The sequence below is a fragment of the Dasypus novemcinctus genome, chromosome 6 (genome assembly GCF_030445035.2).
Source record: "Dasypus novemcinctus isolate mDasNov1 chromosome 6, mDasNov1.1.hap2, whole genome shotgun sequence".
Lineage (NCBI taxonomy): Eukaryota > Metazoa > Chordata > Mammalia > Cingulata > Dasypodidae > Dasypus > Dasypus novemcinctus.
Window position 1 is genome coordinate 54501027 of NC_080678.1, and position 12875 is coordinate 54513901.

General features: G+C 41.7%; 2 pseudogenes; one reads left to right on the forward strand and one right to left on the reverse strand.

Moving 5' to 3' along the window:
- Positions 1-278: 278 nt before the first annotated feature.
- Positions 279-12875, reverse strand: part of LOC101426710 (lysosomal acid lipase/cholesteryl ester hydrolase-like) — a 44824-nt pseudogene continuing 32227 nt past the window's right edge.
- LOC101424465 (3-ketodihydrosphingosine reductase pseudogene) lies at positions 9915-11737 on the forward strand (annotated as a pseudogene).

Below are 12875 nucleotides of genomic sequence, written 5' to 3' on the forward strand. Positions count from 1 at the left end.
TTGCTTGGCCTGAGCCATTTAACCATTTACTAACTCACAGCTATTGCAAGTAAGTTTGATAAATAAAATTCATCGTGGGATCTCTGTAACTGGCACAGCTGGGATTTCACTGGATTTAGCTCTGTACCTACTGAATAAGCATGAAAAAAGTATCACTTAGATGCATAAATACAAAATCCTTAGATGGGAAAGCAAGGAGATGAAAGCTAGATACATTTACACTGAAATTTTCTCAAGTCATTTATTAATGAACATCAGTTTAAAAAGCCAAACACGTGTTGATTTGTCTTTGGTGGGAATAAAAAGGTAATACATTGCATTTTAAATGGGAAGGATAAACAGAAGATTATAAGTATCTTTTCACAAAGACTTAAAGAAACAACACTATAGTTGCGACATTAATTCCTTAATCAGCTGGTGATTTTAATTAAACAAAAATAGCTAGTGAGTTTCTAATCCTCACTGGAGAAAATTGAGCATCTTCAAAGTTCAACAATTTCCTTGGATATAAAAAGAAAAAAGACCTGGGAAAGAACTCTACATCTTTTAAGTCTGGCTTTCATATTTCCTCATGAGATGAATAATTTCATTATACAATCTCCAAGGGGCATCCAAGCCCCAGATAAAGTCGAGATGCTCCCATTCAGGAATACTCTTGTGGTACACCAAGCGGGTGATCTGGGTCAGTAAGACATTGATGTCATTGACGTCTGCAAGCATGTCATGTCCCCCATTCCAGACTGCAGTTGGCACCAGCATGTCTTTCACATTGTAAGTGGGAGGGTAACTCTGCAATTTAGAAAAAGAAACAGGGGGACTTTTTTTTTTTTTTTAATTTTCAAAATCAATAAGAACAGTCCCCATTAAACATCTAGTCACTTTGATGGGAGTAGAAGAGAATAACTTTTGAAAATCACTACCAGGTTGTCTTTTCAATTACCATTACCAGAACAATCAAAAAGCTCAAACCCACAGTAAATGATAAAGACTGCTAGTTATTGAGATGCTACCATATGCCACATGGGGCACCATGACAGAGGCTGGGTCCCCTGTGAGAGGTGCAGCTCTCCCCACCTACCAGATGGCAGGTAGAGGAACCAAGGGCTGGGGAAGGTGCTTTTGAGTTATAGCCTCCCATGTTCTCCCTTGGGGATGGAAGGCAGGCTCTGAAAATTCTCTAAACATCAGGTTCCTCATCTGTACACCAGAGATCATCACACCAATTGTCCAGGAGGCAGGGGAAATGTGCCATACACTCAGAACTCAAAAATGGTAATTTTACCTGTATGTGGAAAAGGAGGCCTAGGCAAAGTAATGTGGCCAAGGCCCCAGAGCCAGCAGGTAACAGCCCTAGGATGTCTGACTGCTAAGTCCGTGTCTGTAGTATGATGAAATGACACATCACATTGGAGATTTGTATTTAATGCCCACGACAGGGCAAGGAGGAGAGGCCTATCCCACAACACCCACCACAGGGCTTGTGTTGTTTTGGAATTTAATGAGGAAACACAAATGCATTCCTGTCTAACTCTCCCAAATAATTCCTATAGTAATGACCCCTATCAGAACCCAGTAACCCAGGCTGACTTCCTTGATGAGGTTTCAGGGCCTATTTTATTCTGAAGACTTTGAAGACTTTACCTGGTTGTAATGGAAATAATTCTGGGCACTGCTTCCCCAATCAAAGGCTTGAAACTTTTGGGATTTAATAACCTAAAAAGAAACATTTTGAGGAAAAGTTATCTGATACAGATGTTTGAGATAAACTCATAGGTTGCTGGACTTAGTCACAACCTCAGAAATCAATTTTATATAGATAACCACATTGAATCTTTATTTCCAAACTGTAAGTTAAAATTAAATAACTCTTTTTTCGCTTTCCTTTACTAAACGACTCAATTTTTCATAGTATTATTGGACAGTAGCTATAAGAGGACACAGAAAAGCAGTTACAAATATATGCTTTGAATTATACTGAACCAATACTTGCTTCCATTGGATGACCTTTAGATGATATTTTATGCTTAAATTTGAATCAAACTTTCCAGAGAATAACTCTTTTACTTGGGAATGAAAATATATATGGATACAAAACCATTATGTGTTCTATATACCCATCCTACTTGTCTAGTAATATTATTTCTTTATTTTTCAATAATGTAACACTTTTTCTTTTTTGCATAGCAGAGCTGGTGTAATCACCATATTGTACTGCAGGTCAGTACAACTTGCACCTAGTTGGGGAGAATAAAGCCATGGGTTAATACCTTATTTACAATTTTTTTTATTTCTCTCCCCTTCCCCCTCAACTGCCCCACCCCCTCCTCCCCGTTGTCTGGTCTCCTGTGTCCATTTGCTGCGTGTTCTTCTTTGTCCACTTCTGTTGTTGTCAGCAGCATGGGAATCTGTGTCTCTTTTTGTTGCATCATCTTGTGTCAGCTCTTAGTGTGTGCGGCACCATTCCTGGGCAGGCTGCACTTTCCTTCACACTGGGCGGCTCTCCTTACGTGGTACACTTCTTGTGCATGGAGCTTCCCTAAGCAGGGGACACCACTGCATGGCACGGCACTCCTTGCACTTCAGCACTGTGCATGGGCCAGTTCCACACGGGTCAAGGAGCCCCAGGGTTTGAACCGTGGACCTCCCATGTGGTAGACGGATGCCCAATCCACTGGGCCAAGTCAGCTTCCCTTATTTACTATTTTAATGTATGCATATTTACAAGAATCCGATATAAAACTATTAACAAAAATTCACTTATTTTTAAAATTTGGAATAATGCAAAATCATACTTCCCCCAGATACCCAAGTTAAAAATATGTCAAGAATTAAATCCATAACTGGCATTCCTAATGAACTGGAAACTATGTGTAAGTTTGGGCCACATGGTGGCATAACATTAACTGGTACAAAGAGAGAGCCAACCATGCTTTTGATGTATGTGAAGTTTTAGTTCTTATCAATTGTATAAAATTCTGTTTGATATAATAAAATGTAGTGTGATCAGATACCACAGAGCATTGCTAAAGGAGAAATTTTAGCATCTGCTTTTGTTATTTCAAATGACAGATATTAAATATATGTGGCACATTTAACAATCAGAACAAAATGTGGATTTACAGCACCTCTTAGGACACATGTTCCCTCTCCAATTATCAGTGAAAATATCTCAATGCAAGCTGCTCTGCTGCTGTACTCAGACGTGAATTTACCACTTGGTCAAATCCATATTTCAGCATCTATATGAAGTTGAGTATGAATATAAAGGGAAAACTTGCCTATAACTCAGGCTAAATTTCTAAGCTTGAAATTTGTATTAAGATTAACTTTAGTACTTTAAAAACTATCTACTTGAAAAGCACCTCAGAAAGAGGGAAATATGGAAAAGTTTCTTTATAGTAACAAAAACATGGAAATAAGCTCAAGTTCTTTAATAGATATTGGTTAATTGCATTATGCTACAAAAATATGCCCAAACAGTATGCCATGGCATAATAATAAATACAAATATAAGACAGAAACAGAAAACTGTTTCTAAAGAATATTTATAAATAATAATAGGTGGGAAATAGTCAGAAAGTGAAACACAATAGGTACTACGTTTACACTTATGTAATAACATGTGGCTGAAGAGCAGGAGGAAATAATTGTAATATTCGGTTATACAGTTTTAAAGTGACATTTAGAAAGTTATTTTTAAGTCTCATTTGCCAATAAAAATGTAAATAGTACCTTTTTATAGTACAGTATGTATCAAAGTCTTAAATATAGTCTTGAAAATAGTCCAACAGTATGACCACTAAGTCTCCTTCTTCAAGTGTATCCTAAGAAAAACAATCTGCCTAATGTATAAAGACATACCTATAATACAATATAACACAATATATTCCCAGGATGGTTTGATATTGCAAAGAGACTATAATGAGGAAGAGATGGTGGGGAGTAGTGAGGAGTAGAAGGGGGTCAGGGAGGAGGAAGAGGAAGAGGAGGAGAAAAAAATTCATGTAATGGAAAACTTTTTCTGCATTAGGAATATTTTTTAAATTTAGTTTTGACCTGGACATTCTCACCCCCAGTGTCCATTCTTGTCTTCCTGCTTTTGGTACTAGAACTGCTCAGGTGTTCACTGAACACCTCACCACCCAGGTAGAAAGCACACCTCCCACCCCACTCATTACTAGGCATGGCCATCTGGCTCACTTCTGAGCTACCTCCTAAACATCAAGCCCTTTGTCCTTCCTTGCTCCCCACTTCCTATGGGCAGGCACAGACATAGAGATGACCCAGCTTCACCCAGGCAAAGGAGGACAGCACCCAGGGGTGGCAGAGCTACAGGGTGGTGTACACTGGTCCCTGAATGACTGTGGTACACACCCACACCCCTCCACCACCAGCCCAGACCACTGATCTCTGTATTACTAGAAAGAAATTGCTTCAGTGCCTATATTTTTTGGTCTCTGATACAAATCAGCCTGTATCTAACAAATACAATGCTATTCCATTCAATAAAAAGGAATGTTACAGAAAGTGTGTATCCTATGATCCTACTTTAGTAACAGGAATGATTATACTAAACAGTTGTAAAATTATACCAAATTACTACACTACTATCCCTGGGTGGTAAACACACAGGTGGTTTTTCTTCATTGCACTCACGTGTTTTCTAAAATATAATGCACACATATTATATCTTGTCTTTTTCACTGTTTTTTTTAAATTATTTATTTATTTTTAAAAATTACATTAAAAAAATATGAGGTCCCATTCAACCCTACTGCCCCCAGCCCCCACTCCCCCCACAGCAACACGCTCTCCCATCATCGTGACACATCCATTGCACCTGGTAAGTACATCTCTGAGCATCACTGCACCCCATAGTCAATGGTCCACATCATAGCCCACACTCTCCCACGTTCCATCCAGTGGGCCCTGGGGGGCTCTACAATGTCCCGTAATTGTCCGTGAAGCACCACCCAGGACATCTCCTCATCCTGAAAATGCCTCCACATCTCATCTCTTCCTCCCATTCCCCAAACCCAGCAGCCACCATGGCTACCCTTCCCACACCCATTCCACATTTTCTCTGTGGACATTGGATTGGTTGTGTCCATTGCACATCTATGTCAAGTAGGGGCTTAGATTCCACATGGATACTGGATGCACTCCTCCTGTTTTCAGTTGTAGACACTCTAGGCTCCATGATGTGGTGGTTGACCTTCTTCAACTCGATGTTAGCTGAGTGGGGTAATTCCAATAAATCAAAGTGTAGGAGCTGAAGTCTGTTGAGGCTCTGGGCCTGGGTGTCATATTATCAGTCCAGAGATTCAAATCCCCTAAATATATCTAAAACCCCAGCACCAACTACAATTCCAATAAAGTAGCATGCAAGTCTTGTGAAAAGAGATCCCCTCTGAGTCCAATTCCATCATGCAGAAACACCAGCTCCAAAGAAGGGCCATCTGCCATGGCAGTGAACCCCATCTGCCATGACCATAGAACCCGTGGGTCTCTTTATTCCTCAAAAGAACCAATACCTGGGGTTGTATCTACTTTATCTGTCTCTCAGACTCTGCTCAGTTGTGCATAAGGGCATTCCTTCTGACAACCTCCAGACTCTTTTTTAGAGACTCATAGCCTTATATTCTCATTTCTCCTTTCCATTTCCCCCTTACATTAGGTCAAACAGCATTTTGAAGTCATGTTATTATATGCAGACAGGGATATTCTGCTGAAACGTGTTGAACCTTTAATTCAAGGTCCTTTTCTAGTTGCATCTTCAGCTGGTATGTGGTAGTGATCCCTCGGTGCCAGGGAGGCTCATCCCCGGGTGTCATGTCCCACGCTGGGGGGGAATGCACTGCATCTACATGCTGAGTTTGGCTGTGAGAGTGGCCACATTTGAGTAACATGAAGGTTGTCAGGAGGAAACTCCCAGGCACAGTGCTACTCTAGGCCTTATTCTTATTGCAGATGTATAGGCTCAAAAGCATAGCCATTATTATCAGGAGCCCACTGTTGGGCCCTACTTCCTTCCTGGTTCTTGCCGTTGCACCTGGGGGACTACCGCTGCTCCCCCAGGGTCCACGACAGTGACGCCCCAGCCAGGGGCCCAGTACCCCCCCAGCTGTTGTTTTTAATTGTTTCCACTATGAGTATATCTAGATATTACTATATACCCTGGGCATATGCCCTGTATAACTCCCTGTCAACCATATATATCCTGTCAATAACATCCTATATCAGTATTTCTCCGCTGCCATTGTTGAACCACTCTGTGATCCAAAACTTCCTGTAAAGTGAATCCCAACATAATGTCAGCTTCACAAGAGTCTTAGATCACCGAAATTCATATATACAATATACAGTACTTCCCCAGTTTCACCATAAAACCTATTCCCTTCCACAGTGATAATTTTTTAACTTGTTCATATTTCCTGAAACTGATGTACAGTTTCTGAGACAATAGCTTTCAAACAAGATGACATCTGTGCTTACTATGTGGTCCATACTTTACGTTGTACAGTTTTCTAATTTTTTTAGTTATCCTATGTTTTGCCTTATGGTTTACATTATTAGTCTGTCGTCCCCTTTTTTTTTGGGGGGGGGTAATATTACATGTTTTATATTCATCTTCATGTACTCTCACAAAACTCCTCTCTTGCCCCCATATTTACCTTGGTTCCATCCATTCCACATCCATTTTCCCCTCCCCTTGGGGCCCACAATGCCAGCCAATCTCCATTTCCCGAGAAGCCATGTCCAGAGATACTTGCAGCAGTATTCAGGGCCTGACTTTCTCAACTGCCCTAATGCCCTGGGAGCCATCCTTTCTCACTAGAGATACAGTTCTCTCTATTTGATGGCATTAGTCCTCCCCACGATGTGGGTCCACCCCAACTCTCACTTCTTGGGTCTCTTCCCAATGGTACAACCCACCTTGGCAAAATGAGCCTTCAGCTATTCGCCCAGAGTCCGTCCCGCATCAGACCATACCCCCTGAGCATTCTAAACAGGTAACCCTCCTACTTATACTTTGATACGATTTTCTCAACATTTTGTTCACAACGAACACCTGACACTCTCCCATGTTCGTATGTTGTTACACAGTTTTATGGAATATTTCTTGGCAGGTCTTTGTATTTTTTTTTTTTAATTTAGTTTGCAAACAACAGAGTACGACAGAGTCATCGAGGGGTACTCATTAAAAATGCAGATCCCAGGGACACACCCCCTAGGAATTCTGAGTTCAACAGATCTTGAGGAGGGTCCAAGAGTTCGCATTTTCACCTGCACCTGAAGTATTTCTGACCAAAAATAAAGATGTACTAGAACCAGCCTTCACACAGGAATGAGCACCGGGGCTTCAGGCAGGGCCCGCAAGAGGGCCAGAGAGAGAAACGAGAGTCTCAGCTCTGGGGCTCTTTGGAATTTGTCAGTCCCTAACAAGAATAACATTTGTAAACTAAATTTAACAGCCTAGTAAAGATCTAGGTTTTGGAAATGAATAACTGAAGGTTAATTTTCAAGCAAAAAGCAAACTTCTGATTGTACTGTGAATAAAATGGACTTTGAGGGCACCTCCCAACTCATACCACAGGAACCTCCAAAATCCACACCTGACTTGGGGCTCTCAGCTGCCAACACGCAGGCCCCACCCATCTTCAGCAGCTGCTCCCAGCAGGCACCGGGGCTGCATCCTGGAGCGCCTGACCAAGGGGTCCCCAAAGGGCAGGGTGGCAGCCTCTGGCCAACAGCCCAGAGGAGGCGGGATCAAGGAAATTGTCCTGTGAAGTCACTCTGCAGAGCAGCTATTTTACTGACAAAGAGATGACACAGAAGGCACAAGGGTCAAGGGCAAGGCTGCCTTCTGCAGGGAGTCTGGGCTTTGGAAATGGTTATGAAAGAAATTCCAAAGTAAGTAGAGCCTAAAGTCACAAGGTCACAAGTGGGCAAGAGAGCTGTGCTGGGGAACTCAGCCTGCAACCCTGACTCCAGTCAGCTGCCACATAAAAGGGGCCAGAACAAGAGCAGGGCTCCTGAAAGCTAGGGGGTGGTCATGGGTACTTTGCCAAGGACTTGAGAATTGGGCACTTGCAAAAGCCACTGAGCTAGAGCATAGCCCAGGCTGTGCCTTCAGTCAGCTGAGTCACCCTCCATGCATCCTTAGGAGTGCACTAACTGCTGAGGTGACAGACTTTCACCATTTCTGGCAAAATGTCCTTTAGGGGAGAGAGTAGAAAAGGCTCAGAAAAGGTAGAGGAAAAAAGATAAGAAAGGAAAGAAAGGAAAAGAAGGAAGCGAGAAAGAAAGAGCAGGAAGGCAGGAAGGCAGGAAGGCAAGAGTCGCAACTACAAAAACAAAAACAAAAACAGTAGGGGTGTTTTGGTGGTAGGTCTAGAAAGAAAACAAGGGACTGTAAGCACACATGTGACTAGGAGAAAAGCAGGAGCCTGAATGAATGTGTGAATATGAGGACTTTTAAGGGTCCAGTACACCTTAAAAGTGAAAGTGTGCTGTGCAGCAAGTACTGCACTACTTTCCATTGCAGGCGCCCTGGGCTATATACCTTAGCAATCTGTCACTGAGTCACTGACATCTGAAATGCTGTCGACCTTCATGACAAGGTGCTGAAGCCTCACATGGCCCTTTCTGGTTCCTGAGTCCCAGGGAGACACTAAGAACAGGATTCCCAGGGGAGGACATTTCTGAGACCACTGAGTTCACTGAAGGGCTATCACATGGCAGAGGTTCCCCAATCTGATAAAGCTGAGCAAGCTATTGGGCAGCTGTTAATTTATTTTATTAAAATACAGATTCTCACTGCTCAGCAATCAAAGGGAGGGACAACTGATTGGGTGATAAAATAGGCTTAAGTTGTCTATCTACAGATCTTCCAGGCATATTATACTTATAGTTTAATACTGAAATGGAAGATTCTATCCCCAATGCTGCTCTAAAATCATGTTTTATGAAGCACCATGGAAATAAAATAAATCTGAGTCTCAGTGAACAGCAGAACATTGAAAAGAAGGGAGGAAAAAAGAAATTATCAACACAATTACTGTTTGGTGAGCCCGTGGTATGGTGTAGTATGCTCCAGAGAGGACAGTAAAAGCCAGACTAACTCAATGAGGAATCCAGGACTCTGGGGAAGGAAATCAGCTCATATTTGTAAGCAGATTGTCCTTCTACTTGGAAAACATTTGCAGAGAGTTACTGCATGGAATGTGCAGACCTTTCTAGCAATGATGCTACACAAACCCCCAACTTTGCTCCTGGAATACCTACCTGAATCCAGTGTAACATGTTTTGCACAGAAGTTCCAGCAGGACAGTGTGTTGTATATACATGTACTCTAGACTGCAAAATAAATACATTGAAATATGAATGAAAACACCATTAAGGTAATATCAATAATACATATATATTATCCTTTAAAACATGAAAAACTACAGAGTTGTAACCTCAAATACATGAGAGATTAAGGGCAGGAAAAATTTCTCAACTATAAATAAGTCCCATAAAATATGTACAACACACACACAAAGACTCTATAGGAAGGAAATGAAAAGCAACCACATGGTAATCATGCAGCCTAATGGGTTGTGATTATAGGTAGTTTTTTTTTCTTCTTAATCCTTCTCTGAATTACACAATCTTATATAAAAATGTCTTATTACTTTCATCAGCAGAAAAAAAGAAAAGTAGACAACATTTTAAAAAATCTCTGCAAACTTCACTCCAGAATTTTAAAACATGTTTTCAAAAATGCAACATTGCAAACTACAAACACCTTTAGGAACACCAGTATATTGCTGGCCAAAGGATTACACATTATAAAACAAATACACATGCACATATACACATATGTGCATATATATGAAAACAGTCATTCAAATTTAAACACAGCGGTGCGTGAGCGCTCCCGGCGCCGAAGCCCCGCGGCCCGGCGGCGCGATGCTGCTGCTGGCGGCCGCCTTCCTCGTGGCCTTCGAGCCGCTCCTGTACATGGTGTCGCCGCTCATCAGCCCCAAGCCCCTTGCGCTGCCCAGGGGCGCATGTGGTGGTTACAGGAAGCTCCAGTGGCATTGGGAAGTGTGTTGCTATTGAATGTTATAAACAAGGAGCATTTATAACTCTGGTGGCACGAAATGAGGATAAGCTGCTGCAGGCAAAGAAAGAAATTGAAAAGCACTCTATTAATGATAAACAGGTGGTGCTTTGTATATCAGTTGATTTATCACAGGACTATAACCATGTAGAGAATGTCATAAAACAAGCACAGGAGAAACTAGGTCCAGTGGATATGCTTGTAAACTGTGCAGGAATGTCAATTCCAGGAAAATTTGAAGATCCTGAAGTTAGCAGTTTTGAAAGATTGATGAGCATCAACTACCTGGGCAGTGTGTACCCCAGCCTCGCCGTGATCACCACCATGAAGGAGCGCAGGGTGGGCAGGATCGTCTTTGTGTCCTCCCAGGCGGGCCAGGTGGGCCTGTTCGGGTACATGGCCTACAGCCGTCCAAGTTTGTCCTGCGGGGGCTGGCCGAAGCTTTGCAGATGGAGGTGAAGCCGTACAACGTCTACGTGATGGTCGCCTACCCTCCAGACACAGACACTCCTGGGTTTGCAGAGGAAAACAAAACTAAGCCTTTGGAGACTCGACTTATTTCAGAGACCACATCTGTTTGCAAACCGGAACAAGTGGCCAAACAAATTGTTAAAGTTGCCATACAAGGAAATTTTAACAGTTCCTTGGGCTCAGATGGGTACATGCTCTCGTCTCTGACCTGTGGGATGGCTCCAGTGACTTCAATCACTGAAGGGCTTCAGCAGGTGGTCACCATGGGCCTTTTCCGCATTATTGCTTTGTTTTACCTTGGAAGCTTTGATAACATAGTTCGTCGCTGCATGGTGCAAAGAGCAAAATCTGAAGGTGCAGACAAAACTGCCTAATTCTCACCCCTGAGAAAAGGACTGTTTCTCAGTAATTTGGACAGCTTGCTGCTAAACGGGATTCAGTTTTTGGCCTACAGACACTTATGTCTTGTTTTTGAACGTGTGAGGTGGACCAGTGCCCTTCAGAAGCCTGCTGCAGAGGGGGCAGGCGTCCAACTCCAGCCAATATTATTAACACTATGCAAATACGGACTAGGAGCTGTTTTGGTTTTCTAGGCTCCCAGGTGGAGAGGGTGAGATAGGGGTACTAATCGTGGGTATGCAGGGTAAAGAACAGAATGGTGTGGTCATTTAAAATTGTTGTATTTATTCTTTTTGTTCCCCATAGAGATCGGGTCCAAAATGTACTTTATGGCACATAAAAAGTCTCGGGGACTTTCTCAATCTCCAAGAAAGGAGTGTGTGGGTTTTGGGGGCCATTATTTTTCTTTTTAACTCGGCGTATGTTTTTCAAGGGGAGCTTTACCCATTACCATGAGCCTGGATATCATAATGTCCCTGACACTTCTGGGTCGTTCACACGCTCATGCTGCCAGGTGGAAACGTGTAATTTCTCTCTCTCTTTGATCCTGTAAGGGGGATGGGAGAGGGCAGTGCAGTTAGGGTAAGGAGATTGGGTTTAATAGAGAAATAATTTTCCAGTAGGAAAAATAATGCTTTCTTATCTTCTTTAGGCTCCACTGTTTAGGGAAATTTTTATTTTTCGTTTTTAAAGAAGAATCAACCTCCTAAAATACTTTCTGAAGAGAAATAAAATCTTAGAAGCTTTAAAAAAAAAACAAAAAACAAAAAACAAATTTAAACACAGTAATTTTTTTAAAAGAAAGACATCACTAGAATATCAGAAATTAACTTATTACAAATCTTCTCATTCAATATTTCCATATAGATAAATGTAGGAAGGAGATAACTGCCTGCCTGATGACCACAGCACAGAGCATTCTAGGCACCTACTGAAATTACTCTCCCGTCTCTGAAATGAAAAGCCCTTTGTAGCTCTAATGAGGTCGTTCCTGCCTCACCTACATCATCTAATCCAAATACATTCACAGACAAAAAAAAAAAAAAGATATTGAAAGCTTAAAGTAGTCTTACTATAAACATACATACCATATTTAAATTTTTCTCATTAAATCCACTCAGAACAAAAAGGAGATTTCCACAAAGCTCCTTCAGAATGACATGGGTACAAATATGAGTACTAAACCACTTCAAAAATGCACTCTGGGGAAGAAATTCTTTGACTCCAAATAAATCCTATAAAAGAGAAACAAACCCAAGAATATATTCAGTATCTCTTTCTGGTACAAAGGTTTCCATGACTCACCTTAGAAGCAGAGAACAGAGGCAAGAATATCTGTAGATGAACTCAGGAGTAAAATGACCAGTGGAGATTCAAACAGGATACTGATGCCATAAGTTGACTAAGGCAAAACCTGATAATCTACCCCAATGTTACAGACATGTGCCTAATTTCTCAAAATGAAGGAAAGGAGGTAGAAATTCTACTCATTTTACAGCTGCCTTGTATAGTGAGAAAGGGTCTTAATGTTCACTCATCCCAGAGCCAGCCCCAGACAGGTTTCACCTGACTGTGATGGACTGATCCTGATTTCTGAGAAAGACTTGAGGCTGTGATTTATTAACAATTTCTGCTGAGGGTATATCTGCCTAGTCCAATCAGGGGCCATGAGCCAAATCTGGTCCCCTACCTGTTTTTGAAAATAAAGTTTAATTGGAACACAGACACACTTATTTATGTATATATTGGTCCTCGCTGCTTTCACACCATGGTGGAATTGAGTCATGGTAACAACATACATATGGCCCCAAAGCTGAAAATATTTACTATATTTACTCTCCGGCCTGTTACAAAAAACATTTGTCAACACCTGGTCTACATCTTTCCTGACCAG